This window comes from Sciurus vulgaris, assembly GCF_902686455.1.
Source record: "Sciurus vulgaris genome assembly, chromosome: 11".
Taxonomy (NCBI): Eukaryota; Metazoa; Chordata; class Mammalia; order Rodentia; family Sciuridae; genus Sciurus; species Sciurus vulgaris.
This window is the reverse complement of record NC_136472.1, coordinates 102,853,209-102,873,085: the sequence shown is the minus strand read 5'-3', so window position 1 is coordinate 102,873,085 and position 19,877 is coordinate 102,853,209. Positions and strand designations below refer to the sequence as shown.

At 37.9% G+C, this 19,877-nt stretch overlaps 1 pseudogene across 1 annotated transcript; it reads right to left on the bottom strand.

Annotated features, from left to right (window-relative positions):
* Positions 1-17,160: 17,160 nt before the first annotated feature.
* On the bottom strand, positions 17,161-18,080 carry LOC306639298 (cyclin-dependent kinase 1-like; annotated as a pseudogene). Its single transcript has 2 exons — positions 17,698-18,080; positions 17,161-17,542 (listed from the first exon to the last, which is right to left on the bottom strand). The product of its transcript is annotated as a cyclin-dependent kinase 1-like (transcript).
* Between the last annotated feature and the right edge of the window lie 1,797 nt (positions 18,081-19,877).

Here is a 19,877-nt window from a genome sequence, read left to right as displayed (position 1 = left end):
TCTCCCACAAGAGGACAAGCTATACCGACTATATAAGAACTCCCTTGCCCTCTGGCTACCAAGTAGTTCTTCCAATGGAAAGCCTCAACTGAAGATCAGAGAAAGGGAGGAAAGTGGGATTGGGCATTTTAACCCCAATTTCCTCACTCTAGGCCTTCTCATATTAGTTACATTGATGATTCAAAGGTTATTGTCCTTCAAAGTGATCATCTCCACACAACTATCCCCTGAGTTCTGACAACCACCACCTTCCTCTTCATGTCCAGGCCTAAAGGTGGTAATAGGTGCTCTCTCTTCAGGACACTACACCAACCATCTCTTGTGGTTTCCTGCAACAGTGGTTCTTAGTGTTAACGTATATGAAAATCACCCAAAGGACTTGCTGACTCCATCCTCAGAATGTGTGTTTCAGTATGTCTGGGTAAACATTTACACTGCCAACAAGTCAGGTTAATGCTGGTCTGGGTCCACACTTGGAGATTCATTTATACTTTTGTGAGAAATTAATTTATTAAATCAATCTCAAATTATTCTAACTTGAGTGTCTCATCTACCACCTAATGGAATCCTGACTGATACAGTTGGCCTCAGTAGGTCTTTCTTGGGCTTGATACCCCTTCAGGAACCATCAGCTGACTAGGAAGGAGGAGGTCCAGTAGAACTGTGTTACAGGGAGCTAGTGGACTGTTATCTGTCTCCTATGAAGCAGAGATTGGGATGAACTAGGATATCACAGAGAGGGACTGGGAATAATCTGGTGATAGCTGTCATGTGGCAGTGTTTACCTCTCATGAATGCCACAGCATTGGACCTCAGAAGACCTTATAAGACTAGTCCTTATGTTCATCCACATTCGAGGTTTGTTAAAACTCGTAAGAAGCTACATTCTGTAAGAGGGCACTTGAAAGCCCAGGAAATAACTGTGTTTATTTTTGTTAGTCAGCTCAGTCAATTGTCTCAATGCATAGTGGTGTTGTTGAGGTGCCTGTGATTGAGGATAAGTCACTCAAATTGTTGAGGAGTAATTATTTATTTGGTCCTTGTGTAAAAGGGGGAAGAGTATAGAAGGAGAAAACTCTATCTACTCTCTTTTTTTTCCTTTCTTTTCTTTCATCTTTCTTTCCCTCCTTTCCTCAACTTCTTTCCCCTTCTTTCTATAAATCCAAATACTATCTAATAAATGCAGCATATTAAAGACTACAAATATCAATTTATTTTACAATTTTGCAAAGAAACTTTTTTTACTTAAGAGCTCAGCATTCTTAGCTACACCCCTTTTTGGCAAGGTAATTATTTTTTCTCTTAAATCCAGGGAATATGAACAATAGTCTTCTGCTACTAAACCTAAATGTCTATGTGGTCATTATAGTTGCATATGAACTTTACAAAGATATTGAAAACTACCTTAGAGAGTAAACTCACATTTATAACTTTTAATTGTAAAAGTAGTTCTACCTATTCAAAGTTCAGAGTAATTTTTTCAAAACGAATGCCAATAGAAAATGATACTCCAATGACAATAGGACAATAGTTCCTTGAGTTAAAAAAAACTGCAACAGCATTGTGGCGTCAGTGTTCAGTTAAGAAACAGGTTTCCTCTGACTCTAAAGGCCAATTAGTATGATGTAGGAATTGGTGACACAAATGAGGGGTGTAAATGTCAACGTCATTAATTATCTCCAGCTATTAATTAGACAGTAAATGCATCACTTGAAAAACTCGAAATGTCCTAAATCTGTTAAATGAATGTTAAATAAACCTTCACATCCCCATTTTGACTCAGCACCAGAATGTCAGTGAAAGACAAATAGCGCATATGATCAGAAATCTTATAATGTTCTTTTGAGAATCAATGGACGTTTTTCTTTGGTTGATTAAGGATTCATGTCTCTTACCTAAAGGTGTTCTTATTTACTTTCAGTAAATGACCTCATCCTCACTGGTTACAATTTTAGGTAACCGTTAAGCAGGTGCATTGACCTTCTTAACCAAAAGGAGTGGTCAGTTGACAAATGTTAGCCAACTGGATGCCTTCACCTTGAAATTTGCACCTTTGTAGGCATGCCTTCATTCTGGCAGCTTTCTCTCAGCAGTTTCTGCTTTTGTTTTTATCCATTTCTAAGCACATTTCTCCATTTCACTGATAAGTTTTCTTACACTTCTAATAATTATTTTTTTCCTTTGCTCAAACTACTGTTGGTTTCTGTTGCTTTGCAACCTAAGAATTTTAACTGATATAAACAGACTATGATAAAATTTACTTTGAACTTTCTAATTAACTTCCTTGAGTGAGGTTTAATTTGGACCTTATCAAACTAGTGAAATAACACCGAGTTACATATTCATATATATCTTCCATTCTTTGTAAAATATGATTGTACAACTAAAGCTTGTTGCTATCAGCTGAGTTATATTCCTTCTGCCTAACATAGTTAGAAATTTTCTCTGGGTCAACAAGTAGAACTCTTAGAAACTGGTGATTGTTTTATGTGTGTGTGACTATTTTTTGGGGGGGTGGAGCAAAGAATGGGGATGGGTCCCAGGGGTGCTCAATCACTGAGTCACATCCCTAGCCCTTTTTATATTTTACTTTGAGACAGAGTCTCACTAGGTTGTTTTGGACCTTGCTAAATCGAATTTGGGATCCTCATGCCTCAGCCTTCTGAGCCACTGGGACAAGATGTGCACCACCATACCTGGCCTGGCATGTGTGTGTGACTTTGAAGACCAGAAATTTTTGTCAATTTCCATTTCTTATCCTATTGCAAACCGTTGATTAACAGTAACAATAATAATGATGATAAGAACAGTTTCACAGAAAGCATGGTGTATCTTGAGGCAACTGGGCAATAGCTAGAATTGTATGATCTCACCGTTAGGGATCAAACCCAAGGACTTGCACATCTAGACAACTATGCTACCACTTAGTTACACACAAGCCTCTTTGTATGACTTTTTAAATAGATAGCACCAGAGTGTGAATGGCTGAAAATCCAATAATGTATGACAGCAGGTCTTTTTCAAATATGTTTATGGTCAGATGTTGTATATATTGGTCTGCAATTGCAGCAATTTATAAAAACATTCATGATGCTTCCCTTTTTGTCTCTAGACACAGCACTTTTGCTCTAGAAAAGGCATTTCCTCCCAGGGCTAGACCTTTGAGTCACCCTTATTTTCAATAAACTTTCAGATATGCTGCAATACATATAAAGCAGGATGAGTGTAAACTGTTACTAAGTTGACCTTCAAATATTCATGGTCAGCAGCATATAACTCTCATTTGTTCTTACCTCCTTACCAATCCATTTTTTAAAATTTTTTTTATGGTAAACAAATGGGACACATGTTGTTTCTCTGTTTGCACATGGAGTAAAGGCATACCATTTGTGTAATCAAAAATTTACATAGGGTAATGTTGTTTGATTCATTCTGTTATTTTTCCCTTCCCCCCACCACTCCCACCGCTCTTTTCCCTCTATACAGTCCTTCCTTCCTCCATTCTTGCCCACCTCCTGCCCCCATTATGTGTCATCATCTGCTTATCAGCGAGATCATTCGTCCTTTGGTTTTTTGAGATTGGCTTATTTCACTTAGCATGATATTCTCCAATTTCATCCATTTACCTGCAAATGCCATAATTTTATTATTATTTATGGCTGAGTAATATTCCATGGTGTGTGTGTGTGTGTGTGTGTGTGTGTGTGTGTGTGTATCACAGTTTCTTTATTCGTTCATTAATTGAAGGACATCTAGGTTGGTTCCACAAGAATCACATGATTATTTCAATAGATGCAGAAAAAGCATTCGATAAAATACAGCATCCCTTCATGCTCAAAACACTAGAAAAAATAGGGATAGTGGGAACATTCCTTAACATTGTAAAGGCCATCTATGTTAAGCCCATGGCTAATATCATTCTAAATGGTGAAAAATGGAAAGCATTCCCCCTAAAAACTGGAACAAGGCAGGGATGCCCTCTTTCACCACTTCTATTCAACATTGTCCTTGAAACTCTAGCCAGAGCAATTAGACAGACCAAAGAAATTAAAGGGATATGAATAGGAAAAGAAGAACTCAAACTATCCCTTTTTGCTGATGACATGATTATATATTTAGAGGGACCAATCCATTCTTAATATATGGCATGACTCTTACTGTATGGCATGACTGAAAAGTAAAAATGGTGTGGTACCTTGAATAGAGAAAGCACACTGAGAAAATAACTGTACTAGCAAAAATCTCTTCAAGAATTCATTTTCCTTTGCCAGAATAAAACTTCAGATGGGGGAAAAACATCAGCCAGTGGGCAATAATGAATACCAGGATATTTCTTTGGGAACATAACTAATGCAGGAAAAAAAGGGAAATTGAGTAGTGAAGTTCTTGAGAAGGTAAAGAAGGATTGGACTTGTAGCATAGGTATAAAGTTAAGTAGCAGGAATTCCTCCTACATAGGAATAAGGAAAAAAAGCAGAAAATGGGGGTATAGATACCTGAAGGTGAGAAGTGGAAGGTGTTACTACCAGTTTTTTTCCCAGTGAAATTTGAGACAAGTTTGTCAACTGAATGTGATACAAGAAAATAAAAAGAACTGTAGAAGGAAGTTCTAAGATGGTTATTTTGAGAATGAGAGAATCATATGCTATGGAAATGGAATTGCCACGCCATTCTACGTGCCCATTGAAATTGGTAGTCATACCAAAAGACCGCTAGGGCTAAAAACAAATTTGGCAAAGTAGCAGGTTATAAAATCAATATACAAAAATCAATAGCTTCGCAATACAACAACAATGAATCTGCTAGAATGAAATCAGGAAAAAATTCCATTCACAATAATTTCAAAATAAATAAATGAATGAAATATGTAGGACTAAATCTAGCTAAGGAGGTGAAAGACCTCTACAATGAAAACTACAGAATGCTGAAGAAAGAAATTGATAAAGACATCAGAAGATGGAAAGACTTCCCATGCTCATGGATAGGCAGAATTAATATTGTTAAAATGCCTGTATTACCAAAAACAATTATAGATTCTCAGTGATGGCCATAAGAATACCAATGGTATTTCTCACAGAACTGGATAAAACAGTCCTAAACTTCGTTTGGAATAATAAAACACCCAGAATAACCACAGCAATCCTAAGCCAAAAAAGTAAAGTAGTGAGGGAGGCATCACAATACCTGACCTGACTTCAAATTATATTACAAAGCTATAGTAACAAATACTGCGTGGTACTTGCTTAAAAACAGACACATAGACCAATGAAACAGAATAGAAGATACAGAGACAAACCTACACATCTTCAATCATCTGAATCTTGATAAAAGTGCCAAAAACACATTGGAAAACACATAACTTCTTTAACAAATGGTCTTGAGAAAACTGGTTATTCATATGCAGGAGAATGAAACTGGATATTTATCTTTCACCCTGCACAAAAATCAACTCAAAATGGATCAAAGGTCTAGGAATCAGACCAGAAACTATGCAACTCCTAGAAGAAAACATAGGATCAATACTCTAGCATATAATAAACACAGGCGACAACTTTCTCAATAGGACCCCTAAAACTTAGGAAATAATGCCAAGAGTTAATAAATGGGAATATATCAAATTAAAGAGCTTCTTCACAGAAAAGGAAACAGGAATTTAATGCTGTGGCTGTGGCTCAGTGGCAAAGCATTTGCCTCACACATGCGAGGCCCTGGGTTTGATCCTCAGTACCACATAAAAATAAACAAATAAAATAAAGGCATGCTGTCCATCTACAACTACAAAAAAAAAAAAAAAAAAAAAGTGTTTTTTTTTTTTTTTTTTTTTAAAGAATTTGAAGAAAGAACCTACAGAATGGAAGAAAATCTTTGCTCGTTACTCTTCTGACAGAGGAGTGATATCTAGAATATACAGAAAACTCAAAAAACATAACACCAAAAAAATCCCCAATCAAGAAATGGGCAAATGAACTAAACAGACACTTATCAAAAGAAGAAATACAAATGGCCAACAGATAGATGAAAAAATGTTCAACATCCTTAGCATTCAGAAAAAGAGAGAAATTATGGATTCTGAAAAAACAAGTGGAATCAACAAGAATAATGAGAATAGGAGGTAATGATTAAGGAGTAATAAGTTAGAATCTAGATTACAGGAATAATGCAGCTATTGGGAATGACACAGTCAAGAATATGGCTATGAAACTGGATGGGTGAGGAAAATTATATAACCAGTGGAATTCCTGATAAGCTTATATATTTATTTATAGTAAATCTGAAATAGTAATAAAGAGAAGAATTTCCCCTACATTTTATTTCTGTGTTGATCATTGAACTCTGATTAGATCAGGTATGTTCAAGTCATGCACCAATATATCCTTGACCATACTAACATACCAGATGGGGAATTCTCTGGAATTAAACTGGCTTCCTCATTTAGAAACAAATGTCCATTTGAATAAACGTCATTTAATTCCTTTCCAATTTGTATACTTTGAACTATGAAAAGTAGAAAAATATGGTCTAAATCACTCTTCATTATTAAGGGTATAGAGTTTGCACAAGATTAGCATTAACCTGTGCACTGTCTGGGACCCATATAACATTACTTTTAAACAGATTTCTCTACCAACAGCAACCCCATGGATGCAAGAGTAGTTTCATTACTTCAACACTGCTTACATCTATTAAGCACCTATTGTATATTGGACACTATCACAAATATAGGACATAGAAGAAAACAAAGTATAAAAACAGTTCCTTGTCTTTGTGATAAGTGAGGGTATATATGTGTATATTCAGTTATTACAGAAAATGAGTAATTGAGAACCTAGTATCTGGCAGACAAAATATTAAATGTTGATAGAAAAAAAGTATTATTCTCTTGGCCTCAAGAAGAGGTGACTTAGTGGGGAGAAACTGAAAGCCAATTAGTATAACATAATAATTGCTGTACTTGAAGACATTATCAAGAGTAGTGGAGCCTTGGGACAAGGCTTTCCCTAGCAAGCAGTCTTGTTGCTGACAGTCTTGCAGGAGTTGGTCCTTGAGATGTCATTTAACCTAAGGTTAATCATACATTTGATGGTCAATTTAATGTACCTGAAATATCTGTATACACAGGTACTGTGGAAACTTATATGAAAGAACACTTTATTTTGCTTAAACAAGTATTAGAAAAATGTATAGCCTTCAAGTGTCATTGAAGCTGAGAGTAGAAGGATGAACAAATGGAAGGATCTGGTCATTTATCCATGAAAGACAAGTCAGCAGTGAGGTCAGACACAATTTATCCCCACCCAGGGACTTATTTCCCAGTCCATCATTCCGAGCAATTGCAAATTATTACCCTTCCCCATGACTGGGTCTTTAGATTTATCTTTTGCATCATGACAAATTTTGGGAGTTTTCTTAGGTTTATTTTTTAAGACTTTTAATGGAAATCACCGTTGAGAATAACATGATTTTTCTCCCATTAACTATCCCCACACACATATATTTCCTCATGTATAGGAACCCCTTCCAATACTTTTAGATAGAAACCTTTTACATTGTTTTCTAAAATTTCATCATTCATCCTTTAAAGGAAGATTAATTCAGAGATGAAAATGAATGAACACATGAATGAACACAAGCAGGTGATGGAATACAGAAATTATGCATTCAAGCATTAAAGTCTGATGATTATGGAACACTGTGCTGGATATTGTAAAGACATTTAATACAGGAACATAAATAAAGCTCACCAAAACTAGGAAGGAAAAATGTACTTCCTTATGCTTGGAAAAATCCTCATCTACAGATGATATGCTCAGATAAAATTGTTAAAGGCATTGCATGTGGCATAATATTGTTCAAAGGAAAGGAACATTGTGTGACTTGAACTTTGAAGAGTTAAAGAGCCCCCCCCCCCAATAGCAGGTGTGTATTATGCAAAGGGTTCTTTCTTGCATAATTTGGGAGGATTACTTGGAAGGCATGAAATTATGTTCTCAGTGAGCACAGACTTATTTCTAACCATTTTATCTTCAGGGAGGCCCATACACATAGATTTCGACACATTTTTGCTTTTCCAGATAGTGTCTGTCTGTCTGTCTGTTTCTCTTTCTCTCTTTCTCTCTCTCTGCAATTGGTTAGGACTTGAGTTCTGAAGAAACAAGAAGATCCTAAAGGATTCCACCGGGGATGAAGGGCTCATCCCCACTTCTTCTTGAAGCTGGACACAGGAGCAGACTCTGCAACCAACAGCACATGAGAAGAGACAGAAAGAAACTGCTCTGAACTGATGCTGAGGTTGGTAGTCTAAGGAGATAGATTCTCAGATAAAATCCGCTTTTTGTTTTGTTTTGCTGTTGTCTTTGTTTTGTTTTTTTTGTGTGACTCTGGGGATTGAACCCAGATGCTATATTGAACCCTATATGCTAGGCAATCCTCTATCACTGAGCCACACCCCTGGCCCTCTGGGAGAAACAAAGACATTCATTGGCTTTATGTTGGCCTACAACATTCATAGTATTATCAAGGAATAGTTACTTTGAAAAGCTCACTTCAACCCCAGGTTCTAGATCACAGCTCAGAAGCCTAGGTACATATAACACAAAACTAGGTTTGTGGAAGGGAGGGAGGTGTTAAGCAAAATAACAACAAAACCAAAACTTTCCTACCCAAAATAAGACTAAACATAAAAATTCTCAAACTCAAAAAGGCACCATTACAGTGACAATCAGAAGATGCTATCATTAATTCAGATGAAGAGGGAGAATACTGGCCATCTCTGTGGGACATTGCTTGCTGAGCAGAGTGGCAAGAACCAAGAAGAAATAAATTGGTTTGAAAACCAATAGGGCGAACTCGGACAACTGGGAGCGCCGTAAAGGAGGCCGCTCGGCACAGCGCTGGGACTCGGAGCCACCACTGGGGTTCCGGCGGCTGCCCAGGGGAGGAGTGGCAAGGAGAGCTGTGTGGACTCAGGACACCGGGGCCTGCCCTGAGGAGGAGAAGGAGGAACGTGGCCACTTGGATTCGGAGTGACTGCACCAGAGCTACAGGAGGTTGCCAGAGGAGAAGCTGCGCGGCGAGCTGTTTGGACTCAGGGCGACTGCTTCTGAACACCGGGGCCTGCCCTGAGGACAAGGAGGAGGAAGAGGAGCGTGGCCGCTTGGATTCGGGGTGACTACACCAGAGCTACAGGCGGTTGCCAGAGGAGGGGCTGCGTGGCGAGCTGTTTGAACTCAGACCACATCTGAACCCTGGGGCCTGCCCAGAGGAGTAGGAGGAGGAGGAGGAGGAGTGCGGCGGGCGTTTGGACTCGCAGTGACTGCATTAGCGCTCCAGGTGGCTGCTCAGAGGAGAAGGCGAGTGGTGAGTTGTTTGGACTTAAAGTGACAGCACCTGAACACGGGGGGCTGCCTGGAGGAGGAGCGTGGTGGGTCGCTTGGTCTTGAGTGGCCGCACCAGGGCTCCGGGTGGTTGCCCAGAGGACCCGTGCAGCAGGTCACGTGGATTTAGAGCCACTCAGAGCAACCGCTCCGGAACACCCGGGGGGTTATCTGGAGAAGGAGGAGGAACAGGGAGGGTCACTTCGACTCGGAGTGATTGATTGCCCAGGGCTACAGGTGGTTGGTGGGAGGAGGAGGCACGAAGTGAGTTTCTTGGACTCCTAGTGACCGCACCAGAATACTGGGCGGCTGTCTGGAGGAAGAGGCGTGTGGCGGGTCTCTGGGACTCAGAGCGATTGTTCGGGGCCCCAGGTGGCTGCTCAGAGGAGGGGCCGCATAGCCAGGCGATTAGGTGCAGAGCAGGGTCCCAGGATCTAGGAGGCTTCTGGGTGGAAGAGCCACACAGAGACAAGCTTAGGGCGGAGCGAAGGTTCCAGGCCTGCGGGCAGATTCTCTGAGGAGGGGCAGCCTAAGGAGATTCATCTGCGAAGGGTGAGGCTCCCAGGCCCAGGAGGTAGGGCCAGGCCCCTGGGAACTTTGCAGAGGAAGGCAGCCCAGCCCAGGCGGTAGCTGTAAATTGAGGGGAACCTCTTGGAGGGAACTGACCAGCGAGACCTCCCCACCGGGTGAGTCTTCCCTGCCGGGTGAGGTTTCCCCACAAGGACGGTAAAACCAGAGACTCAGGCCCAAACAGGCCTTGCCTCAGCCCGCAGCCTAGGTCCCCTTTGGATGGCCATTGGTCAACAAGTGGAGGCACCTCTGCCCACTAGCAGGGATTATACCCCACCTGAAGGACACCACTCCTAGAGAGGCAGCTTCCTTGTGGAGCACCGCATTATCAACTTCCTCCAAGACTTCAGCCTACTGAAGGCTAAGGGGGGATATATATAGAAATCTTCAGGGACATTGTAAGTCAATAGAGGAAATCTGCAATATCTCAGCGGTCCACTGATACCTGAACAATATGAGAAAACAAGGAAAGAAAATGCTGCAAACAAATCTAGATGTTACATCAATAAAACCCAATGACAGCATGGCAGAAGAAATGACAGAAAAGGAGTTCAGAATGTACATAATTAAAATGATCGGAGAAGCAAACAATGAGATGCAAGAGCAAATGCAAGCATTGAATGATCGCACCAATCGACAGTTAAAAGAGCAAATACAGGAAGCAAAAGATCATTTCAATAAAGAGTTAGAGATATTGAAAAAAAACCAAACGGAAATTCTTGACATGAAGGAAACAATAAACCAAATTAAGAACTCCATAGAAAGCATATCCAATAGGATAGAACACCTGGAAGACAGAACCTCAGACATTGAAGACAAAATATTTAACCTTGAAAACAAAGTTGAACAAACAGAGAAGATGGTAAGAAATCATGAACAGAATCTACAAGAACTATGGGATATCATGAAAAGGCCAAATGTAAGAATTATTGGGATTGAGGAAGGCCTAGAGAAACAAGCCAAAGGAATGAACAATTTATTCAATGAAATAATATCAGAAAATTTCCCAAATCTGAAGAATGAAATGGAAAATCAAGTTCAAGAGGCTTATAGGACTCCAAATACACAAAATTACAACAGACCCACACCAAGGCACATTATAATGAAAATACCTAACATACAAAACAAAGACAGAATTTTAAAGGCTGTGAGAGAAAAGAACGAAATTACATTCAGGGGGAAACCAATACGGATATCAGCAGATTTTTCAATCCAGACCCTAAAAGCTAGAAGGGCCTGGAACAACATTTTTCAAGCCCTGAAAGAAAATGGATGCCAACCAAGAATCTTATACCCAGCAAAACTTACCTTCAAATTTGACGATGAAATAAAATCCTTCCATGATAAACAAAAGCTAAAAGAATTTACAAAAAGAAAGCCAGCACTACAGAACATTCTCAGCAAAATATTCCATGAGGAAGAGATGAAAAACAAAGAAGCAAATCAGCAAAGGGAGGAATTATCCTAAAGGAATTGTCAAATAAAGGAGGAAACAAGTTGTGTCAAACAAATAAATAAATAAAATTTAAAAAATGAACCAAATGACCGGGAAACCAAATCATTTCTCTATAATAACCCTGAATGTTAATGGCCTGAATTCATCAATCAAAGACATAGACTAGCAGATTGGATCAAAAAGAAAGATCCAACAATATGTTGCCTGCAAGAGACTCACCTCGTAGAAAGAGATACCCATAGACTAAAGGTGAAAGGATGGGGAAAAACATACCATGCACATGGACTCAGCAAAAAAGCTGGAGTATCCATCCTCATTTCCGATAATGTAGACTTCAAGCCAAAGTTAGTCAGAAGGGATAAAGAAGGACATTTCATACTGCTTAAGGGAAGCATAAATCAGCAAGATATAACAATCATAAATATCTATGCCCCAAACAGTGGCTCATCCATGTATGTCAAACAAATCCTTCTCAATTTCAGAAACCAAATAGACCATAACACAATAATACTAGGTGATTTTAACACGCCTCTCTCACCACTGGACAGATCTTCCAGACAAAAATTGAACAAAGAAACCATAGACCTCAATAACACAATCAATAATTTAGACTTAACGGACATTTATAGAATATACCATCCAACCAAGAGCAAATACACTTTCTTCTCAGCAGCACATGGATCCTTCTCTAAAATAGACCATATATTAGGCCACAAAGCTAATGTTAGCAAATACAAGAAGATAGAGACACTAGCATGTATTCTATCAGATCATAATGGATTGAAGTTAGAAATAAATGAAAGAGTAAAACACAGAAACTATTCCAACATCTGGAGATTAAATAATATGCTATTATATGATGAATGGATAACAGAAGATATTAGGAAGGAAATTAAAAAATTCTTAGAGGTAAATCAGAACAAAGAAACATCATATCAAAATCTCTGGGACACTATGAAAGCAGTACTTAGAGGGAAATTTATTCCATGGAGCGCATTTAATAAAAGAAGTAAAACTCAACAAATAAACGACCTAACACTACAGCTCAAAGCCCTAGAAAAAGAAGAACAGAACAGCACCAAAAGTAGTAGAAGACAGGAAATAGTTAAACTCAGAGCTGAAATCAATGAAATTGAAACAAAAGAAACAATACAAAAAATTGACAAAATAAATAGTTGGTTCTTCGAAAAAATAAACAAAATTGATAAACCTTTAGCCACACTAACAAAGAGAAGACGAGACAAAACCCAAATCACTAAAATTCGGAATGAACAAGGAAATATCACAACAGACAGGATTGAAATACAAAACATAATTAGAAGCTATTTTGAAAATCTATACTCCAACAAAATAGAAAATTTCGAAGACATCAACAGGTTTCTAGAGACATATGAATTGCCTAAACTGAACCAGGAGGACATAAATAATTTAAATAGACCAATTTCAAGTACTGAAATAGAAGAAGTCATCAAAAACCTACCAACAAAGAAAAGTCCGGGACCAGATGGGTTCTCAGCCGAGTTCTACAAAACCTTTAAAGAAGAGCTCATTCCAATACTTCTCAAAGTATTCCATAAAATAGAAGAGGAGGGAACCCTCCCAAACTCATTCTATGAAGCCAATATCACACTGATACCTAAACCAGACAGAGACTCATCAAGGAAAGAAAATTTCAGACCAATATCCTTAATGAACATCGACGCAAAAATTCTCAACAAAATTTTAGCAAATCGCATACAAAAACATATTAAAAAGATAGTGCACCATGATCAAGTGGGTTTTATCCCAGGGATGCAAGGTTGGTTCAACATCAGGAAATCAATAAACGTAATTCACCATATTAATAGACTTAAAGTCAAGAATCACATGATTATTTCAATAGATGCAGAAAAAGCATTTGATAAAATACAGCACCTCTTCATGCTCAAAACACTAGAAAAAATAGGGATAGTGGGAACATTTCTTAACATTGTAAAGGCCATTTATGCTAAGCCCATGGCTAATATCATTCTAAATGGTGAAAAATGGAAAGCATTCCCCCTAAAAACTGGAACAAGGCAGGGATGCCCTCTTTCACCACTTCTATTCAACATCGTTCTTGAGACTCTGGCCAGAGCAATTAGACAAACCAAAGAAATTAAAGGGATACGAATTGGAAAAGAAGAACTCAAACTATCCCTGTTCGCTGATGACATGATTATATATTTAAAGGAACCTGGAAATTCCACCAGAAAGCTCTTAGAACTCATAAGTGAATTCAGTAAAGTAGCAGGTTACAAGATCAATGCCCATAAATCCAACGCATTTTTATACATAAGTGATGAATCTTCAGAAAGAGAAATTAGGAAAACTACCCCATTCAAAATAGCCTCGGAAAAAATAAAATACTTGGGAATCAATCTCACAAAAGAGGTGAAAGACCTCTACAATGAGAACTATACAACACTAAAGAAAGAAATTAAAGAACACCTTAGAAGTTGGAAAGATCTTCCATGTTCTTGGATAGGAAGAATTAATATTGTCAAAATGGCCATACTACCAAAAGTGCTATACAAATTCAATGCAATTCCAATTAAAATCCCAATGACGTACCTTACAGAAATAGAGCAAGCAATTATGAAATTCATCTGGAAGAATAAGAAACCCAGAATAGCTAAAGTAATCCTTAGCAGGAAGAGTGAAACAGGGGGTATTGCAATACCAGATCTTCAACTCTACTACAAAGCAATAGTAACCAAAACGGCATGGTATTGGTACCAAAATAGAAAGGTAGATCAATGGTACAGAATAGAGGACATGGACACAAACCCAAATAAATACAACTTTCTCATACTAGACAAAGGGGCCAAAAATATGCAATGGAGAAAAGATATCCTCTTCAACAAATGGTGCTGGGAGAATTGGAAATCCATATGCAACAGAATGAAACTAAACCCATATCTCTCACCATGCAGGAAACTAAACTCAAAATGGATTAAGGACCTCGGAATCAGACCAGAGACCCTGCAGAGTATAGAAGAAAAAGCAGGTCCAGATCTTCAACATGTCGGCTTAGGACCAGACTTCCTTAACATGACTCCCATAGCACAAGAAATAAAAGCAAGAATCAATAACTGGGATAGATTCAAACTAAAAAGCTTTCTCTCAGCAAAGGAAACTATCAGCAATGCGAAGAAAGAGCATACAGAGTGGGAGAATATCTTTGCCAATCATACTTCAGATAGAGCACTAATCTCCAGAGTCTATAAAGAACTCAAAAAACTCTACTCCAAGAATTCAAATAATCCAGTCGACAAATGGGCTAAGGAAATGAATAGACACTTCACAGAAGAAGATCTACAAGCAATCTACAAACACATGGAAAAATGTTCAACATCTCTAGTAATAAGAGAAATGCGAATCAAAACCACCCTAAGATTCCATCTCACCCCAATTAGAATGGCGATTATCAAGAATACGAGCAACAACAGGTGTTGGCGAGGATGTGGGGAGAAAGGTACACTCATACATTGCTGGTGGGGCTGCAAATTAGTGCAGCCACTCTGGAAAGCAGTGTGGAGATTCCTTAGAAAACTTGGAATGGACCCTCCATTTGACCCAGCTATCCCACTCCTTGGCCTATACCCAAAGGACTTAAAATCAGCATACTACAGAGATACAGCCACATCAATGTTCATAGCTGCTCAATTCACAATAGCCAGACTGTGGAACCAACCTAGATGCCCTTCAATTGATGAGTGGATAAAGAAACTGTGGTATATATATACAATGGAATATTACTCAGCCATAAAGAATGATAAAATTATGGCATTTGCAGGCAAATGGATGAAATTGGAGAATATCATGCTAAGTGAGATAAGCCAATCTCAAAAAGCCAAAGGACGAATGATATCGCTAATAAGTGGAGGATGACACATAATGGGGGGGAGGGAAGGGTTAGTGTTAGGGTTAGAGTTAGGGTTAGGGAGGGGGGCAAGTATGGAGGAAGGAAGTACTGTATAGAGGGTAAAGAGGGGTGGGAGGGGTGGGGGGAAGGGAAAAAATAACAGAATGAATCAAACAACATTACTCTATGTAAATTTATGATTACACAAATGGTATGCCTTTACGCCATGTACAAACAGAGAAACAACATGTATCCCATTTGTTTACAATAAAAAAATTAAAAAACAAAATTCAGATGAAATAAATGTTATAACATAGCCCGAAAAAATATAGTTTTTCAAGAGTGTTCAAAGACCTAAATGAAAGCATGATTTCATTTGAAAAGAACTAGGAAAAACAAAACAAAACAAAACAAACAAGCAAACAACCCCAAAAGAACTAGGAGGTTAGAAACAAGGTTGGAAAGAAGAAAAAGTTTATATGAAAAATACAGTTATTGAAATAAAAAATGCAATCAGTGGAATAAATTCTGAACAGGACAGAGAGTGAAGTTGTCCATAACGTAGTTTCCAGATACTGAAAAACAAACTATAAAAAGAACAGGAAAGAGTCAAGGATACATTGAGAGACTCTGTACTAGTTATCTATTATTGTATAATGAGGTACTCTAAAACTTAGTGGTTTAAAACATTTGTATCTTACAGTTTCTGTGGGTGAGAATTTTAGCTTGGCTGTTCTAGCTCAGGATTGGCCATGAAGTTGTAGTGCAGATGATAGCTGGGGATGTAATCATGAAAAAAGACTCAAACTAGAGAACGTATTTCACTTAGCTAGCTGCTAACATGAGGCTTTAGTTCTCTAGGGACTGTTGAATGGTACCTTGGTTCTTCATGGTCTTCTGATGATATGGTGGCTGTCTTCCCTCAGAGCAAGTAGTCTGAAGGAGAGAAAACATGACAGAAACTGCGTTTTGTAATAGAATCTCAGAAGTCACATTGACATATTGTATCGGTCACACAAACCAACCTTAGTATGTGTGAATGGGGACTGTACAGGGGTGTGATACCAGGAAGAGTGGATGATAGGGACCATCTTGGAGGTTGGTTGCTGCACTCTGGCCTCCAACAATTCATGTTTCTCCACATGCAAAATACACTCACCCCAACCAAGGCCTCCCAAAGTCTCACCCTGTGACAGCATCCATAATATTATAATATAGCCTGAAAAGATTTAGAATGTTTTGGGGATGTTCAAAGGCCTAAATGAAGGCATGGCTTCATTTAAAAAGAACTAGAAGTTTTGAAATTAGATTTCAAAAAGAAGAAAAAACAATGTGTATGAAAAATGTAATCACTGAAATAATGTAATCAATGGAATAAATTCTGACCCACAGAAACTGTAAGATATAAATGTTTTAAGTCATTAAGTTTTGGAGTAACTTGTTATATGAAAATAGATAACTAGTACAGAGCCTCTCAATCTGTCTTTCATGACTCTTATCTATATCTGGAAGCTACATTATGAACGAATTTACTCTATTATAATACTGTCAAGTCCAGAATGTCATCATCTCATGCATTTTATTACATGGATTCTATGATTCTCCTGGTTTATGCCCCATCATTTTTTTAATAGATTTTATAGTTTTATGATAGCAACAAATAGTTGTCACAGTGAGATCTGCACACATATACAGAAATATTACATTTAAATTCATATAGAACAATATTCACACTTTAAGTTATACTTTTGAAAGTAGAAGATAAAGTACAGCTGAAGTTTTACAACAATAAGAAGAAAAATATACAAGACAAAAATAGAGTCAACAGTACAACTATTCATCCTCCATGAATGTGAACACTTTTTGTGAGAAAGCTACATTTTCTTAATCTGATTGTCCATATCATCAAAATATGGATGATTCAGTGCCATTTTGCCAGAAATTTGTTAGGTGGGATCATAGACAAACATTTTCGAGAGAAAATCCAAGCCATTTTCATCCAAATTTTTGACATGGAACACCAGGCTTCCTGTTTTCCACTTTGGAAATGTACTCATAAAATCCTGTAAAGATTCCACTCTGGCCATACTTCATTGTTGGGAGTGCCCGAAGTTCTGAAAAATCCTGGAGAATTGACCAATTTCTGAATCTCCATGAAAAAGTGGTTTCTTAGTTACCAATTTGGCAAATATGGTGCCTATATTCCAAATGTCAAAAGTAATAAGCTGACCCCAACAATACTTTAGGAGATCTATACTAGAGTGTAACTACCTCATTTATATACCCTAATAGGTGTTTCCAAAAGCTCTGGCAAGGCCAAAATTAGCTAGTTTAATTGTTCCTTTGTCATCAATCAATAGATTTTGAGGTTTTAAGTCTCCGAGAAGAACTCTTCTAGAGTGAGAAAACACAATCCCCTGAAGGATGTGGTATAGGTAACTCTTAACAAGTGAAGAATCCATGAACTGACCAGGGGGGATAGAATCCAAGTATTTCTTGAGATCCATGGAAAGGAATTCAAAGATGAGATATAACCCAGAATCCTACATGAGCGATCTTGAAGGCTGACTATATTTGGATGACAAAGTTCTTTTAATAGAGAAATCTCCCGAATTGCAGTTCTAGGAAACTCTTCCTCTTCACTTTCGAGTCTGATTTTCTTCATGGCTACCGTGTCATGTAGTTTTGTGTCTGTCCTTATATACAACTCCATAAGTACTTTCCCCAATTTTCTCTATTTTGGTATAGTCTTCCATAATTACTCAATAGGTATGATAGATCCTGGCTTATTGTCCTGCGGTGGCTGCAGCAACAGCCACCATGTCTGCGACTCCACACTCAGCTTCCAAGTGTCAGTTTTGAAGCCAAGTGTGAGTCACCCCCGCCCCACATCAATTCTTGTCTGGATTATTGCCCAAACTCCCTCCTAACTGGTTTCTCTACTCCCTCCATTGCACCTGTGAAGCATACGTGCGCTGAAGCCACCGTGTGACCAATAGAACACAGAGCAAGAATGATCTTTTATAAATGTAAGTCAACTCACATCTCAAAATTCTCCATTGACTTCCCATCTCACTTTTTAAAAATGATACTATACTATTTTATGCATCATAATTTATTTTAAAATTTATACTTTATTATTATCCATTTCCCTTTGTTTTCTCATTTTTTCTTTTTAAAAATTCTCTCTGATATTAATATCTAATTTCAAGTTTTCTTGTTGTTTGTGGGAGTTAAAGAAGGCTAAGGGGTATATTTTCCATATATAATTCTGTCCACTTTACTAATATTCTTTCTATATGACTTTGTTGCACATGAATTTCTTACAAGCAGATTTTTTTCACCCTATTGCCTTTAATAGATCAGTTTTTCTCATTTTCATCATGACAGATATGTGTGGTCTGAGGCTGTCATTGTATATTGGAAAAATGAGACTTTCTGTTGGCTTTAGATTTAGAAAGTGTCAGAAGCACTTCTATTTAATTCAGGCTTGTCATAAACAGCTGCAGCAGGGATCAGTAATTATAAAACCTATCAAAACCACCAGAAGTTACAGTTAGTTTCCACAGTGTGTGTCAAACAGGGCTTAATCCAGGGTGAGAGAGGAGAGAGAAAACTACTGGAAATTTACAGTGACTTCTCTTGCATTTGAGATGATCAACTGTTGACATATATTAAAACATTATATGCTAGCTCAGTTTATAAAATTATCTAAAACATTTTTCACAAAACTTAAGAGCCATGTACTTAGACACCACTTTTTTCTCTCTTAAATAGAGGTATGTGATATACAGTACACTGCATTTATTTAAATATATGACTTGATAATTTTTGACATATGAATATATGTCTGATACCATAACCATAATCAAATTAATGAACTTATTCATCACTCTCAAAAATTTCCTCATGCCCACTTGTAAACCTTTTCTTCTGTGTCTATCTCACAGAAATCTGTAATCAACCATTTATCTGCCTTTTGGCACTATGTTACTTTGCATTTGTTAGAATCTTAAATAAGTGAAATCACAGGGAAATGCAAATCAAAGCTACAATGAGATATCATCTTGCCTCCAGTAAGAATGGATATTACCAAAGAGATGAAGGATAAAAAGTGCTGGTGTGGAGGTGGAAAAAAAGGGATCCCTTGCATGCATGTGTGTTTCGTTACTTTGCATGTTGGTGGAAAAGTAAATTAATACAACCATTATGGAAAACAGTATGAAGATTAAAAACATTGAAAATAGAACTACCATGTGATCCAACAATCTCACTACTGAATATATATCCAAAAGAAATGAAATACATGTTAAAGGCACATCTGCCCTCCCATCTTCACTGAAGTACTCTTCAAAATAGCCAAGAAATGGAAGCAACTAAACTGTCCATCAACTGGTGAATAAAGAAAATGTGGTACATCTACACCAATACTATTTAGTTATAAAAACAATGTGATCCTGGCATTTGCAGCAACATGGATGGAACTGGAACTCATTTTGTTAAGTGAAACAAGGCAAGGACCCACATTTTCTCACTTATATGTGAAATCTAAAGTTGATCTCAAAGAAGTTGAGAGGAGTATGATTACCAG